This window comes from Nipponia nippon, unplaced genomic scaffold (assembly GCF_047370975.1).
Source record: "Nipponia nippon isolate SJK-2023a ecotype South Korea unplaced genomic scaffold, ASM4737097v1 scaffold_26, whole genome shotgun sequence".
Classification (NCBI taxonomy): domain Eukaryota; kingdom Metazoa; phylum Chordata; class Aves; order Pelecaniformes; family Threskiornithidae; genus Nipponia; species Nipponia nippon.
The window spans coordinates 3940495-3958200 of record NW_028262343.1 but is presented as its reverse complement, the minus strand read 5'-3'; the positions used below and the strand labels follow the sequence as shown (position 1 = coordinate 3958200).

The window sequence follows — 17706 nt, the reverse complement described above, 5'->3', positions numbered from 1 at the left end:
CAGCTAGATAGCCTTTTACTGCGGCAATCCATGTAATGAGGTACCTTTCCTCTTGGTTTTGTTGCACATTATGCGCTCCCCCTCCTCCCCAAAGCACAACTGCAGTCTCAGACATTGCCGTGCTGAAGCATTATTACATATCAACTTACTTGGTTTCTGATCTTGCTATTTGGGTTACCTGGTGCTGGCAAACACTAACCAGCAATGCCCTTCTGTACAAGGCATGAGAAGAAGATATTTACCCTTGTTTTGGAGACAGAAATCTGAAATGCAGAATTCAGGGACTTACAAAAAGGGGTGTGATAAATCTGAGAAAATTAGTAATGTGAACAAAGTTCTTAAAGTTTTCTTAGGCAGAATTGCTCTGACACCAGGCTGAAGGTTTTCTCTTATGCCCAATACGGTGAAGCAGATGCCTGTTATTAAGAACTTCAGTGAGGCAGGCTCTGCCCATTCTGCTGCTGGGTTGGGAAATGGCCTGTTCAGGTTCTGACTCAAGAGAAATATCAGTTATTTCAACAGCTTGATAAGTGAAAGAGGGAAGGATGAACAAATATTCTTTGGGTATTTTTGTTTTGGTTTGGTTTTTGTTTTGTTTTTTTATTTTTTTGTTTGTTGTTTGGGTTTTTTTGTTTTGGTTTGGTTTGTTTCTGGTTTTTTTGCTTTTGTACGGTACCAAGTACAGCGGCATTCTAACTTGTGACCAGAGCTTCTCAGTGTTATGGTATCACAAGCAGTACTGTGCATGCTATTGCTAAGCTCCTTTAAAAACTGTGATGTGGGCTTCAAATACTCTGCAGTCCAACCCCCCCACCCCCCAATTTTTGTTATGTCTTGCTTCAGCCTTCAGATCTGTAGTTTTTTTCAGCTCTTCTCTTGCAACTGTGGAGTTTTAAATTTTTTTTGACAAGTATGTTGAGGGTTAAAGCTCAAGTGTTCTGCTGTATAAATAGTCTGGTAGCCCTTGCCACAGCTTTTCTTTACTGAGTGCCTCTACATTTCAAGTGGGAACCAGGGATGAACACAATCTTTTTTTTTTTTCTTAACTGATAACACCTACAGTCTTGAACTAGGAAAAGAGATTTTTTTTTTTTGCTTTTCTGTTCAAACAGCTCTGGAAGTGACTTTCAGAAGAAGCAAAAAAAGAAAAAAGCCATGTGCAAGCTACAAAAACCTCTTCCAAAATGATTAAGTGTGGATGAAAATAACTGATTATAGGATGGCAACCTGTATAGCTGTGCTGGTTTTGGCTGGGGGGGAGTGAGTGAGCGGCTGTGTGGTGCTTAGTTGCCAGCTGGGGTTAAACTACAACAACAGCCAAGCAAGAAAGATTAATTCCCTGTTGCCTGGCAGAGAAACTTGTGTATTAGAGGCATTTTGCAGTGTTGTATTGTAACAACTTTGTATATCTCAATATATCCTTTTTATTTATTTATTTTTAATTCTCAGAGAATAGTGCTTATATACTGAGTGACAAACTTCCTTTGTGAGGCCATGCTGGTGGGACTGTATAATTAATTGCATCTGGACTATTAATGATCCCATTGTTTTTAATAGCCCTGCAATCTTGAATGGAGCATGTGATCTATTGCACTAAACTGCTAATTTGATTTTCATTGTTACCTCAGGAAACTTTTACTAGAATGTAATAATGCTGTAGCTACAGCTCAGTGGATACTTTTATTGTAAAGCTGATATTCAGACCATATAACAAAAATGTCTCAGATGTCTTTCATGCTGTATTTCAGGTTTTGTGCATAGTACATGATAGGGAAGGGCAGGAGGAAATGTGCCTGATATGTTTTGTTCTGAGCTAGCCAACAGAATAGATTGTTTACAAAGTCACAGGAAAAACCTTTAGCTCAATTGGGTCTTTATAGTTTTGATAAGTACATGGGCTAATGTAAACCTCCTGGATGGGTTTTAACTTGTTATCAGTGGTTCCTTCCCCTTACTGTTTGTTCAAATACTGTTGTATTTGTGAAGCAGTGGTGTTAACATGTTATACCACTGGAGGACATGTTTCAAAGTTAAAGCTGCCATTGATTTCCTCGGAGCAGCTGTGCAGTAAGCAGAGTACTGCATATTGAATGGGCTGTACATGTTTTCAGAAAATACGGGTCTAAATTACAGACTGAGTAGCTGAAACAGCAAGGAAGTAAAATTGGCCATATTGCTTATTGGTCATTGCAGAGCAGTGACAGTCATTGACTTTGGCGCAGTTGAGTTCTTGAGTTTGCTGAACCACAGACTGTGTATTGGAATTATAGAGTGGGCTCAGGGTTGCACTGAATTCTGCTGAGAGAGTGTATATATGCTCAAACTGAGTATGTGTTAAGGTAGTTAGTTGCATGGCATCTGGTCTTTTCAGAAAGACATGGTTAAAGAATATCCATAGTGGTTTACAATGCTATCGCTCTATGCTGAGTATTACCTTCCCTCCTGGCAGCTGTTTTTGTGATCTCCCCTGGCTTGCTTCCATCCAAACTCAGTATGCTTAGTTTTAAATTCTCATCAGAGGTAATAACTGTTGTCTGGGAATTGAAGCAACTGAACATTAAGGGTTACATTCAGACAACACTGGTCATACAGTTAAAGTAGGACAGTTACAGGTAGGGTAAAGGAGGAGGAGGAGAGAGGTTTAGTTAAGGTATAATGACTTGCACTACGGGAAAACCTTCTCCATAGTCTTCAATAACCTTTATGCTTCTAAGTATGTGACTATTAGCATTGAGTTAACAGGGCCATTAGACATAAAATGAAGGAAGAATATTAAAAATATGTAAAAACTTAAAGCCACACCATCAGGCACTTTAGGTGTAAGCTTATTTGAGGGTGAGGAAAAGAAGTACATCTGAACTTTGGTAACCACTCAAACAGCTGGGAGGTGCAAGCCCTGCTGTTACAGCCCTGCATTACCTCACCTGCATGCTACCGGAGAGAGCAGCTGTGCTAGGAACTGTGGCAATGTACCTTGTGCACAGCAGAGGAATAGCCTCACAGCTATATGCACCCTGGTGATTTACAAGCAGGTAGAGACAGGCTTTATAGCTGTAGGAGCTAAACCACTTTCATTCCAGGTCTGCTTTCCCAATGTGACTCTCGTAAAAGTGTTATTTTGGCATGGTAATTAAATTAAGAAAAAAGTAAATTGCAGAAACTGCAGATAACAAATGTAGATATAGCTAAGTCATAGATCTGTCCCTGGAAAGCAAAGCCAGTATTGGAATTAGCAAACTAAACATCTCTGAGGACCTGGACTCTAATCCAGGACAAGTTGGGAACATTTTTCAAAGTATGTGTGTGCTAGTGTCTCGCCTGTAGCTAGTTGCAGTTACTGAAATCTTGCATGCTTTTAGAATTTCTTTAAAACAAGCAAACAAAAAACCCTGCTATTGTTATAAACAAATTATTTTAATGCTAGTGATCTCCCCCTAACTACATTAATGCCTTTTCTTTAATTTTTTCTGTATGGGAGCTTTAATAGATTGTATCGCAGAGAAGTTGTTTTGACACTAAAACTTCTTGCATGCAGCTTCTGGAAAAAGGATCCTACAGTTATCTAATGATAAACCTTATATGAAGAAAGACTTTTCACAGAAATCCTGTTCCTACAAAAAGAATGAGGCAGTAGAAAGAGCCTTGCCTACATAAGCAAGTAGCGCAATGCAAGGGGAATGGTTCTGTGGGGTGAAATGGCTGGTGTTGAGGACAGTATTCACACTGTATGTGTTTCGGGGGAACTGACTTCACACCAGCTCTAGTCCAATCCCATGGCCCGATGCCCTGATACACTGCCAGTTGTACAGGAGCTCGGTATGCTTCAGGGCTTGTCAGAAGGGCAGTGGGAGCCTCACTGGCTTGGGCACTGATGGTGTTGCACCTGGATCAGCCCAGTTTAGCCACCTAAAGTTTTTGGTTGGGGCCCAGACAGATTTTTCTAGTATGTGTTGAGCTTCATGCAGCTGTTGATTCATGAACTGTTTTTTCTGGATAAGCTTAAGTTGAGTGTGTCTGCAAGAGCTGCAGTTGCAGCTTTGGTTATACTGTAAACATAAAATCATTTCAGTTGAAATTTCTGGTTGGGTGTGGTGTTTTTCATTAGTCATTAATCCCTCTGTCCTCACTGATTATTGTTGAGGTAATGTGCTTTCATGAGAGAATGAACAGGTGGTTGGCATGTCAATCCTTTCTGTCTAGATTTGAGTTTGGTAATCCACCTCCTGTATGTCTTGCCTGTCAAAGGCTGTTGTTTCAGTCTGCCTTGATTTTTTTTTTTCAAATAGGAACTTTCTTCCTACACACAGATACTCCTTGGCAGCTTCTTCCCTATGTTTAGGTATAGTCACTTCTAAACAGATTTGCCTCCTAGGAGACAAAGCAATACCATTGTGCATGATATTAATCCTTAAAGATCTTATACATACATACGTAAACATGGAAAAATTACATAGTCTTCCCTATACTCTAAGGGGTGTGGACAAGTAGAATGGCTTGGCCTGTTTTCATCTCTGATGGTACTGCTAACAAATGCCTCCTGCAGTTTGGTGTTGATAACTATGCAGTGTCTGTACTTGTTCAGACAGCATCCAAATAAAGCCAGTTAAGCTGCTTAAATAAACCTGTGGGCAAAAGACATTCCCATAACAATAGATACTTGTTTACTGTAAATATAAAGCTAGGTCCCAGGGCTTAATGACTTCACTGAACCCACTGCAGTTTTAGTGCATGTGTGTAGGAGATATTTCATGGGTTAATGATACTTATGTACCAGAAACCTTCAGAAGAAGCTTCTTGAATTTGTTTTTGATATTATGGAGAGTATATTGACAGAAGTTGTACGTAAAAATGTATAGCTGTATTCATTTCCTTTAGGACAGTTATGACTCTTCTCTTCTGCAAGATTTTTTTATAAACATAAACACACACATTTTTTAAAAGATCCAAATGATGTAAGTAAAAGTGGGAGGAAGTTAACTTTGAAGGTTTTTTCCTGCAGACATAGCACTTTTAAAATAATTCTGTTGACTGTGCATTCACAGGTGATGTGGTAGAAACCCTTCTGAAATCTCCAAGAGGCACCCTATACATTGATGATCACTTCAGCATGGTACCCGGGTGTTTGGAGTTGTAGCATAGCACTACACAACTAACCACTAAAGCACTTAGAGAGCTTTTATAATCAGACTTTATCAAAACTATCATTCTCAGTTTTACTATATTGTACACATCATGCATTGCTCCAGTGCTCTTACTCATTGGCAATTATCCTTTAAGTGCTTTTATGTTGATGTGCAGACATGAAGTGTTAAGCCCATGTAAAATGTCATGAGGCAAAATCAGTGTTGGATGTAGATAACGCAGCTGAGTCAAACCTTCATTACTTGGCTCTTGGTTACACACAGCTGTGTAATGCTGGTGTTTTTGAGGCTCTGTTGAATCTGGCTGAAGTTGTCAAAAGAAATAAAGTTCTGTTTTTCCTCTCTGCTTCCTTGGCCTGTGCTGTTAGTGACTGAAGGGTGGCTTTACAGAATCCAGTCTCGATGGCTCCAGGCCCAGTTTGCTGAGAGTGTCTGTAAACAAAAATAAAAATCTGTCTTGCCTTGCAAAATGGTGAGCTGTCTTTCTTCCTCAGCTCTCTAAAGCTGGAAGCCAGGCTTGGTGTTCATGAACACCTGTGTAAATCCATTGTATTTGGTGCAGTCTTTTCTCAGTGAAGTCCTTTTCAGATGTTCTTATTACCCTTCAGTAAGTACAGTTGTACTGGGTGTGGGTACTCAGGCGCTGGCAGCAGGGAGCTGCAGGGGTGGCCTCTGTGAGGAAAGGCCAGGGCTGCCCCATGACAGACAGCCAGCTCCAACAGACCCACCACAGGGCACAGCTGAGCCCCTCAGCCAAGATGGTGGCACCTTGGGGAAAGCATATTTAAGAAAGGGCAAAACACTGGACAGCAGTGAGGAGGTGAAAAAAAAGTGTGAGAAACAGCCTTGCGAACAGCAAGGTGGGAGAAGGAGGAGGGGGAGGAGGTACTCCAGGTGCCAGAGCAGAGATTCCCCTCGAGGAGACCATGGCAAAGCAGGCATTTCCCTGCAGCCCGTGGAGGAGACCACACTGGAGCTGATATTCACCCTGCAGCCCATGGAGGACCCTGTGCCAGAGCGGGTGGATATTTCCTGAAGGACTGCAGCCCGTAGAGAGGACCCACACTGGAGCAGTTTGTGAAGGACTGCAGCCTGTGGGAAGGACCCATGCTAGAGCAGGGGAAAAGTGTGAGGAGGAAGGAGCAGCAGAGAGGAGCTGTTATGGATGACCCCAACCCCCATTCCCCATTCCCCTGTGTTGCTCAGGGATAGGTAGAGGAGTTGGGAATGAAGGAGTGAAGTTGAGCTTGGGAAGGGGTGGTTTTAATTTGTCTTTGTTTCTCACTAGCCAACTCAATTTTAATTGGCAATAAATAAAATTAATTTTCCCCAAGTCGAGCCTGTTTTGGCTGTGATGGTAATTGGTAAGTGATCTCTTTGTGTTAATCTTGACCTACAAGCTGTTGAGGTGAGGGAGTGAGAGAGCAGCTGTTGAGGAGGGGGAGTGAGAGAGCAGCTGGGTGGGCAGCTGGCCAAGGCCACCCCAATCCTTAATTTTTATATATAATACATTTTTAAAACTTTCTAAAAGGAAATTGTCTGAAAAAAAAAGTAATATGCATTTAGGTAGATGTAGCTCCATGCACTATTAGCTGACTCAGGTTGGCAGCTAGAATGCTACTCAGCTTGCAAGTGATTTTATTTTTTTTTTCCTTTCCTGAATGCAACCCTATAAGCTCATGCTGGGTTTACAGTTAAGTGGATTTAACACCTTAACATCACCTCTGGTAACTGAGGCTGGGCTCTTGGCTTTGCATGTTCTCGGCTATAACCTTACTTTTTCTCTAAATGTGCCTGGTGGTCTTGCCACGTAACAATGCCTGAAAATGAATTTAAACTTTTATTAATATCTGCATATCTTATGAACAGTAAGGTGAAACGGGGTATTGTCTTGTCTGCAGAGTTGTTGGAAGTGGCAGTCAGTGTTGGTTTTCAAATGAACCCAGCTCTTCCATCGAAATCTGGAGTGGATTTATAAATGTGTGGTTATTTGCAGTAGGTATGCAATAATGTCACTGCTTATTTGGGGAAGAGCTATGTGTGATTCCTTTATGCAACAATATTTTTAAAGGTCACTTAAGTGATGCATAAAATGTTTTTCTAGCTTTTTTCTCCTGAAGTCCCTGAATGTATATAGGGAAGTGGGTGTGATACAAAAATTCACGGATGCTTCTCCTCACAGTCCGGATCTCCCCGAGGGAGAGACGGAATATTCAGAGAGTCCCTGAAATGAAACTCCATAGCAGCGAAGTTACCATTAAGCAGGTACCCTTTATTGCAGCACTGGGGATTCTCCACCATAAGTGCTCCACCAATTTGGTAGACTTTCAGTATATAGTATAAAGTCCTACATATTCACAGGATTTCCGAGAACTCATTTACATAAACATGAGATTTCCTGGAACTTATTAACATATGCAGATGTCCGATCCGCATGGGCAGTGGTGGTCTTTGGGGGTCTTCAGATGAAGGCTCGTAGTCTTCTTCACCATGTTCGCTGATTGACCTTTCCTTCTGCGCAAACTCAGTCCCGGGATCACTTAAACGGTGTCCTTCAAGGCGGCTGTTGTCGTTCTTCTGTGACTTCCTATCTTCCGTGCATTTGTTCTCCCAAGGCCCAGTTGTCCCGGAGCCCCCTTATCTTGCAACCATTCTAACTACTCTCTACATCCCAAAGGCCTTTCTTTTGTTTAGTTAAGGGAGGAAGATATTTAAAATATCCTCCTTGCCCCTAGGCTTTAATTCTTTCAGGAGGCATTTTGATGCAGTGGCTTTGTCTATCTTGGCTTTAACCCTTTCAGGTGCTGCTGCTGCTGAGGTCTGCAGAACTGAACATAAGTGGGTTCAGGTATGGAGCTTTAACAGCTATCCCTGTAGAGCTACAGTGTGTGTATATCTGTCAATTGTCATCTCATAAGAAGAAAATTCTGTCATTTGAAAACTGGCAAGTGTAAACAGTAACATTGATACTGATTTCATAATATAAAGAGTTACATTTGAACTGTGCATCTCCAAAGTGGATTTACTGTGTCGAAAGGTAAAACTATTTGATTTTATTTAGGGAGAAAATAAAAATATGTCTATGGATAAGATGGAATACTTAAACTAAAAGAGGGCTTGAAAAAATTGGTTTATCTGACACAATCTACTCTCCCAGTTACTACTGCAGCCTCACTGCTGTCTATTTGTTCATCTAGGTAAAGGTATAATTTTTTTCCATTACAAGGGGACAAGACTAGATTAGTAAATGGAGTTTGTTGAGAAGTCTTTAAAAAATCAAACCAGTATTTATTCTGTACCCCTTTATTTCAACAAATGTTATAAAAATATGTGGGATTTGTCAAAGGTGGATGTTATAAGTATCTTTAGGAGTGTGTGGCAAGGGAATGTAGCATTAATTAAAACTTTTTTTTTACAGTATGTTTAGCTTTATCAAGAAAGATTGTCAAGAAAAAGCCTTTAGTAAGGTAAAAGTTGAGGGTTTGTCTGTTCTGATGCTGGATTTTCCAGTCTTCTAATTGTCAAGCCTTGCAGTTTTAAAACTTTTTGGTCATCTTAAGTCAATCAGTCAGTCAATTAATGAATAGTTGTGTATGAGTTTAGGACTTGAGTTTCATGGAGGCTGGAACTATGCTGTTATTTTATATGAAAGTTTGAAAATTCCAGGACTAACTGGATGTTGTTGTTGTTTGTTTGTTTTTTTTTTCTAGCAGGTGTTCTCTCAGGAAAGACACAAGAAACATCACTTTTTCCATTGTTCGGTTGATTATAAAATGGGATGTCTGCACAAGGGCAGGGGACAGGTTTGAAGGAGTATTGCACTGTTAAGCTAAAGGACTGGTGTTATCTGTGGTGGCGTGCAGTACAGTGGCCTCAGGTTGTCCAGTTTGATGGCTCAATTCCATGTTCACATGGAATGATGAATATACATAGCCATGGGCCTGGAGTTGTGATTTGCTGCCTTCATTTTATTACTCTGCCTGTGCCCAGCTTCAGCCTCGAGCATTTACTTGCACGGTTGATTTATCAGCTGTATTGTGGCCCTGGTATGGGCTTAATACTATACAGAATTGGTTTTGTAGAGATGGCTTTTCTTCTCCCCTGTATTTTTAGTTTATTTTCCCAAAACTAGTTGTTGTTGCTTTTCTCTTCTATGTGTGGTGGTTCATGCTTTAGTTCAGCCACCAGTGTGTGTTGCTTTAAAAAAAATCATGTAAGCTCTTTTTTAAGCAATAAAATTCTTGTAACAAGGCTTCTGTTCAGAGGTGTGTGCTCAGGTTAGATGCTAAAGTTGGATGTCTTTTTGTAGTCAGTGTGACCATTTGAAGTTAACTATTGCCGGGGACTACAGGGCAAGCTGACCCTGGAACTGTTAGAAGTGATTTAATGAGGAACTTCTAATCAGGAACTGTGGAACCTTGAAGAAGAAACAGAAGACTGATAAAGAGGAGCCTCCCAGTCACGGAGCTGGAAAGTTACCACACAAGGATTAAGTTATCTAAGGAGGACACCATAAGACAGTCAAGCAAGGAAATACCAAGATAAGCATGAGCCCCTGATAAAGCTGAAGTGAGAATCACTAGAACCATGAGTGAACTATCCTAATAAACATAGTAAAAACCACACCTCCAGCAATGCAATCAAGGCTTGATTCAAAACGTCACCCCTGTGTCAACCAGAAACTCTACTTCCTGTTGTTGTTCCTTCCCTAGCTTCATTATAACCAGTGGATCCGCTAGGGTGGATTCCCCAGGTCCCCGTCAATTTTCCTTCATATGGGCCACTATTCTTCCTGTCTGGTGGGTTCGTCCCTGCTCCTTGGACATTCCTTTTTCCAATGACCAAATTTCTTGCACAACGCACATTGATCCCTGCCTAATCGGGGCGGTTCTCGCTTAGGTCTCCTTCCTTCCTCTTCCCTAACAACCGCCACCATTCTTCTCCGTTCTTGTCTGTATCTTTCCTCTCTATTACTAAACACTCTCCATGCTTCATCCAGTAACACTTCCAAGTTTCTGCTTTCTGTGGGGCGCAACTTCTGGAGTTTGTGCCTAATATCCCCTGTGGACTGGCCCAAAAACAGGGAAACTAGTTGTTGTATCCCTACCTCTGACCCAGGACCCAGCGGTGTGCTGCGGCGTATTACATCCCTCAGTCGATCCAGGAATTCAGATGAGGACTCGGAAGGACCTTGTTTAATTGCATATAATGCTGACCAATTTATGGTTTTGGGGATGGCCCTCTCCATCCCCTTCAAAATCCACTCCTGATACGCCTGCAATCTTTCCACATGCACAGTTTTATTCGCATCCCACTTTGGATCTTGGAGAGGGAAATGCTCCTTTACATCCCCTCCTGCAGTCTTATAATGATCTTCAGCCAAATTTCCTGCCGTTTTTAAAATCAATTGCTTCTCTGTCTCGGTCATGAATTCTAATAATAATTGTATATCATTCCAATCGGGGTTGTGTTGTTTTATAATAAACTGAAAATGTTTAGTTACACTTACCGGATCATTCCTGTAATCCTTTGCAACCCTTTTCCATGCTTCTAAATCAGTGGTGGAAAAAGGTACCTTTATTATAGCATCGTCCCGCCATCAGGTGCTACCGCCTCTCGAAGAGGTGCTTGTAAAGCTGCTAGAGTAGATTTCTTTCTGGTACGGGAGGATACAGGACTATGCGAGGGAGCGGAGGTCCCGTCCGAGTCCGCATTCTGCTCCTATGATCGAGGGGGAGGCTTAAGCAAATCAGTTAGATCTTGTTCTGGTGCTTGATGGACTTTATTCATTCTCGTACACCTTTGTCCAATACTACACGCCAAGCAACACCGTCTCAGTTTACCTTTAAGTTCTTTGTTATTTTCCCGCTCAAGGGCGAGTACCAAAGGGTCCTGTGGCGACACCATTCCACAGTCCCTTTGCCACTCCGGATGGTCTCGGAGGGTGAAAAACATATCTGCATATGATACTTCATCCCACTTTCCTTCTCTCCTTAAAAACAACATTAACTGTAGGAGGGTATTATAATCAATTGACCCATTAAGTGGCCACTTAGCCCCATCTTCCAATTTATAGATCGGCCACCATTGATTGCAATATTTAATGAGAGTTTTCTTGCTCTCTGTACCTCCGGTTCCAACAATGTTCTTCCAATGAGCCAATATACAACCCAGGGGACTCTTCTTTAAAATGCCACCCTGAGCGTTACCCGTTTCTCTAACTTTTTCTACCTGTCTTTTATATTACTTCTTGTTAACCCCAGTTCTTTGTTTCAGCTTCCACGCAAATCTTTTCTTGCGGATCTCTATAGTTTTCTCCCAGTCTCCCTCCCACACGTCCCAAATTTCCAGCATTAGATGTTTCTTTCCACACACAAACTTCACTATTTCAGAATTTTGATGGGCTCTTTCCCAATCATAAAACCGTGGGGTTTGGGGAAGGCACTTGAGGCACTCTGCCCTCCATCTGCTAGATAAACAATACCACCTTTTCCCGCAAGATTTACATTTTAGCAGTACCCAAGTCGGATGCCAATTGCCATGCAGTCTAGTGGTGAGTCCACACGCAAAGCAAGGAATTACCCCGTTTGCCCGCCGATGTGGGGATTTGAGAAAGCGTCCGGAATAGGCTGCTCCCAATCCAGAGCCACTTTCTGTCCCGCGGGAGTTAAATATGCCCCCTTCAAGTAAAAGCGTTCGTTTCCCCGTCTTATCCAATCTCCTCCCTCGTTTAAATATTCCCAAGGTTCAAGCCCAAACCACCGAAGGAGTGACTCTCTTCCTTCGTTCTGCCACTTTGATGATTAGCCAGTTCTCCGATACTTAGGAGAATGGCTAAGCACCACGGCAGCCCAATTTACACACCCAAAGATTTACAAATTTTATAAACGTTCCAGGCGCTTTGTCCGTCTCTGGCCGTGCTCCTCGCGGAGTCACGGAACCGCAAATCAGGACTCCCACTCGCTTCACAGCGATGCTGTGTCTCAAACACACATAACACAAATTTTCAACATACAACACAAACATATAATATATGCAATACCCGGGTAAATGAAACAGATAATTATCACTCCAGTTGATATCCCTTCAGCAGCTGCAAAGATTTAAATAATTATTGTGAGAGGTCCGCTTACCCTTCTCCTGCTTCTTATACAGTCATTAGCAGGTCCGTCCTGGCTCCCGACACCGGGATGCAGCGGTGACCTCAGATTTGCAGGTGGTTGTCCGCTCCCGCGGTGAGCGGCTGGCAGCGGAGGCTCCTCCGAGGAAGGTGCTCGGGGCGCGCCTAGGAGCGTCCGCTCCGCAGTCGATCCCGCAGTCGAGCAGAGACTCTCCTGCCTGGCTCGCCATACTGACGTGCGGAAACAGACTCCACAACCCGTAAGGTTGTAAAGTAGGTATGTTTATTCAGCGCTGGGCAGCACGGGGGGCAGGGGGGGTCATCCCGCCAAAGTCGTGCGCGCCCACGTGGTAGCTCGTCCTGGATTTATACGACAAAGTGTTACATATACATAAGGTTTCCCAATACGCCTATACATACGCATGACCTGTCCCCGCTTCGTATTAAAATTAGCCCCAAGAGGTCGTTTCCATAAACTCCTCCCAACTGCGCTTGCGCAGTCCTGGTGGTGGTCGTGGGGATGAAGGCTGATGACTCCTCTTCGTCACCGCTAGTAACCCCTTGTTCTTGCGCAGACTCAGTTGCTCCTTGGCTCTTGTCCAAATCGCAGGGTCGGTTTCAGCTGGTTCTTGAGACAAGTTTCTGTTCTTATCAGGGACTGTCCTTTGTTGTGAGACTACCAGGCTCCTCGCTTTAATCACCTTGTACAATAGTTAGATAAGCGTAGTTACGCTCTAAAAGCCCTTTTTCACTTCAGTGAGCTCAGAGGTGGAATTTGTAATGATTTGAACTGAGCTTGGTTGTGTTCTAAGAGTCATAAAGAAAATCAGTTTTGGAGACCTCTGTGCGCTTGTTGGTTCCTGTTTCTGAGTTTACCCCCAAAAATCTGTTTGTTTTTTGTTTGTTTGTTTTTTTAATTTGCCTGCTTATTTAGTAATAATAGGAATAATATCTGCATGAAATAGTAACTTCTGATTACAACAGGTTTTGTTGGTGGTGGTGGTTTTTTGGTTTGTTTTTTTTTCAGTTCCATGAGTAGTTCTTGGTTTGACAAATGGTTTTGTTAGCATTGGTTTTTACTCACTTTGTCACAACTAATGAAACTGGTAATTTTCCATGTTGTCTTTTTGAAAATCTTTGTAAGATGCTTCGTTTGAGTTTGATGCGTTTAAAATTTTGTCTGTGATGCTGCTTCACATGTCCTGTTTGACATAATGATTTTGTAGTCAGTGTGACCATTTGAAGTTAACTATTGCTGGGGACTACAGGGCAAGCTGACCCTGGAACTGTTAGAAGTGATTTAATGAGGAACTTCTAATCAGGAACTGTGGAACCTTGAAGAAGAAACAGAAGACTGATAAAGAGGAGCCTCCCAGTCACGGAGCTGGAAAGTTACCACACAAGGATTAAGTTATCTAAGGAGGACACCATAAGACAGTCAAGCAAGGAAATACCAAGATAAGCATGAGCCCCTGATAAAGCCGAAGTGAGAATCACTAGAACCATGAGTGAACTATCCTAATAAACGTAGTAAAAACCACACCTCCAGCAATGAAGCCCCCCCCCCCCCCCGGCCCAAGCAAAGACCCCCTACCCACTGAGCATGCTCTGTAAACTTAAAACACACTGTACCTTTAAGTGGAGACGAGGCTTGTGAGAACCAATAGAAGCAAGAATGAATAAGTGGAACTGTAAAAACACTGATAACAGCTACTCAGAATGTATAAAATGTCACTGCATGTTAACCAAGGTGTGCTAGCTTTGTGGAGTTACCACCTGGCACCCATCTCTGCGCAGACATGAAATAAATCGATATCTCGACTCTGTGTTATTCGGCTTTTTGCACACTGGGTAAAAGAACCCTGCTTTTGGGACAACAGTTTGAGATTTGTTTTCCCCTACTGATATGCTACATTTTCTTTAAAAGTCATAAGTTTACCATTTCTTGAATTAGGGTTTTTATCAAAATTGCCCACAGGCTTTCAGATGCTATTAATTCCTTTTCCTATTAGATTGAAGTAATGAACCTTTTTGCTTGTAGAAGTGCCAGTTATCCATCTGAACATTTAAATTACATAAAAAACCATAAATTATAAAGATCACAAAACAAAACACTCAAAACTGCAATTTCATAAGTTGTTTTAATTTTGCTTTCTTGGCTTTACTTTGTCCCCTTTACATATAGAACTAACTTCTTCAACAGGACCCCCTGGGAAATGGCCCTCAGGGACAAGGGAGCAGAACAGAGCTGGCAGATCTTCAAGGACACTTTCCATAGAGCACAAGAGCTCTCAATCCCCAGGTACAAGAAATCAGGAAAGGAAGGGAAGAGGCCGGCATGGCTGAGCCATGTGGGTCAAACTAAAGGGTAAGAAGAGATTGCACAGGCAGTGGAAGAAGGGACTGGTGTCTTGGGAAGAGTACAGGGACACTGCCTGGTTGTGTAAGGATGGAATCAGGAAGGCCAAGGCTTGGCTGGAGCTGAACCTGGCAAGGGATGCAAAGAATAATAACGAAGGGCTGCTATAGGTACATTAACCAGAAAAGGAAGGTTAAAGAAAGCGTACCCCCTCTGATGAGCAGAAGTGGCGAGCTGGTAACAACAGATGAGGAGAAGGCTGAGGTACTCAACAACTTCTTTGCCTCAGTCTTCACTGGCAACCTCTCTCCTCACACCTTCCGAGTCAATGGGCCATTTGACGGGGATTGGGAGGGCAGAGGTCTTTCCACTGTAAGAGATCAGGTTCGCGACCACCTGAGGAACCTGAACATACAGAAGTCTATGGGTCTCGATGAGATTCATCCCAGAGTCCTGAGGGAATTGGCTGATGTAGTTGCCAAGCCACTCTCCATGATATTTGAAAAGTCATGGCAGTCAGGTGAAGTCCCTGGGGACTGGAGAAAGGGAAACATTGCACCCATTTTTAAAAAGGGTAGAAAGGAGGACCCTGGGAACTACCGACCTGTCAGCCTCACCTCTGTGCCTGGGAAGATCATGGAACAGATCCTCCTAGAAGCTGTGCTAAGGCACATGGAGGACAGGGAGGTGATTCGAGACAGCCAGCACGGCTTCGCCAAGGGCAAGTCCTGCCTGACTAACCTAGTGGCCTTCTATGATGGAGTGACTGCATCAGTGGATGAGGGAAGAGCTGTGGATCTCATCTATCTGGACTTCTGTAAGGCCTTTGACACAGTCCCCCACAACATCCTTCTCTCTAAATTGGAAGGATATGGATTTGATGGGCGGACTGTTCGGTGGATAAGGAACTGGCTGGATAGTCGCATTCAGAGGGTAGCGGTCAATGGCTCGATGTCTAGATGGAGATCAGTGATGAGTGGTGTCCCTCAGGGGTCCGTACTGGGGCCAGTGCTGTTCGATATCTTCATCAATGACATAGCAGGATTGAGTGCACCCTCAGCAAGTTTGCAGATGACACCAAGCTGAGTGGTGCAGTTGACACGCCTGAGGGATGGGATGCCATCCAGAGGGACCTGGACAAGCTGGAGAAGTGGGCCTGTGTGAACCTCATGAGGTTCAACAAGGCCAAGTGCAAGGTCCTGCATCTGGGTCGGGGCAATCCCTGGTATCAATACAGGCTGGGGGACGAAGGGATTGAGAGCAGCCCTGAGGAGAAGGACTTGGGGGTAATGGTGGATGAAAAGCTGGACATGAGCCGGCAATGTGCTCTCACAGCCCAGAAAGCCAACCGTATCCTGGGCTGCATCAAAAGAAGCGTGGCCAGCAGGTCGAGGGAGGTGATTCTGCCCCTCTGCTCTGCTCTGGTGAGACCCCACCTGGAGTACTGCGTCCAGCTCTGGAGTCCTCAGCACAGGAAGGACATGGACCTGTTGGAGTGGGTCCAGAGGAGGGCCACAAAAATGATCATAGGGATGGAACACCTCTGTTATGAGGACAGGCCGAGAGAGTTGGGGGTGTTCAGCCTGGAGAAGAGAAGGCTGCGGGGAGACCTTATTGCAGCCTTTCAATACTTAAAGGGGGGCTTATAAGAAAGATGGGGACAGACTTTTTAGCAGGGCCTGTTGTGATAGGACAAGGGGTAATGGTTTTAAACTAAAAGAGGGTAGATTCAGACTAGATATAAGGAAGAAATTTTTTACAATGAGGGCGGTGAGACACTGGAACAGGTTGCCCAGAGAGGTGGTAGATGCCTCATCCTTGGAAACATTCAAGTTCAGGTTGGATGGGGCTCTGAGCAACCTGATCTATTGTAGATGTCCCTGCTCATTGCAGGGGGGATGGACTAGATGACCTTTAAAGGTCTCTTCCATCCCAAAGCACTCTGTGATTCTATGATTCTTCCGCAACCCTAACTCTACCCTCTTGGATCCTTGCTTCATCTGATGTAAAAATAGAACATTTTTTCCTGTCAACAACTCATGTCCTCTGTAATCTTATTCAATTACTTGGTCTCAGCTTCTGCTCTTGTGTTCCTCTTGGATTCCTCCTACCTCTTCATTCGAGTCCCTCTTGATTTTAGTTCTCAAGTTTAGCACTCCACAGTGGCATGCAGCAACTGGGATTAGCGATAGAAAGGATAATTGCACTCTGTGTCTGTGCCCTTGAGAAGAAGCAAGCTCTTCAGAGACTTTAGGTACTAAAGTCTGCATTTCTACAGAGCATATTTATGTTTTTGGTAGTTTGTCCTTTTTGGAATTCCTTAGGTTTTTTTATATGTATAGTTGGCTTAGTTTCATAGGGATATTAAATAACACTTCTATGGCACCTGGGTGTCCTCCCCAACCAAATTTCAAGACACTGTGTCAAAACAAGGGAACAGTTGCATTGAAAAGTATTAAAAGAGTTGTGTTTTTTTTTAAGCTCTACTGTTAGAAATAGGAGATCTAGTTTAGCAGCACTATACCAAAACAATCATCCTTGTGCAGGTGCTGTAAAGGAAAAATTTCAAGTGACCAAATTTAAAAAAAAAAAAGTTTAATCAAAACCACAATCTTACAGAAACTAATAGGTGGCCCTTAGTTAAAAGATGGGGCTTGTGGCATTATTGGTAACCAATAATTCCTGTTACCAAACAATATTATGTTTTCCTGGATTTCATTTTCAGCTATCTGGAACCTGGTGGCTTTTTAGAATACCTTGTTTGTACAGTGCACTAAAGTGTATTAATATGTTGTGTGGAGATAAATATCATGTTACGATTTTTCTGCTAGTATTTTAGCCCTAGAAAACTAGTACTTCAAGTGTACATATGTTTTTGCATATGTTTTGTGTATTTGAATATTCTTGGTGTTCTCTACAGATTAATGATGCTATATCAAATGCAGAAACATATCTGAATATGCTTTTCAACTAATGCAGATTCCTCTCTTGTCCCACAATGTAACTTTGTTGTCTTATGTGAAAAGCAAGGGAGAGATGGTAAAATAGTGTATAAAGTGTGTGTTTGCATTAACTTCTGTTTTGAG

General features: G+C 42.8%; 1 long non-coding RNA gene across 1 annotated transcript; it reads right to left on the bottom strand.

The window, feature by feature from the left end:
- Positions 1-7392: 7392 nt before the first annotated feature.
- On the bottom strand, positions 7393-12918 carry LOC148055171 (uncharacterized). Its single transcript, XR_015705856.1, has 2 exons — positions 12275-12918; positions 7393-9558 (listed from the first exon to the last, which is right to left on the bottom strand). It is a non-coding gene; the product is annotated as an uncharacterized LOC148055171 (long non-coding RNA).
- Between the last annotated feature and the right edge of the window lie 4788 nt (positions 12919-17706).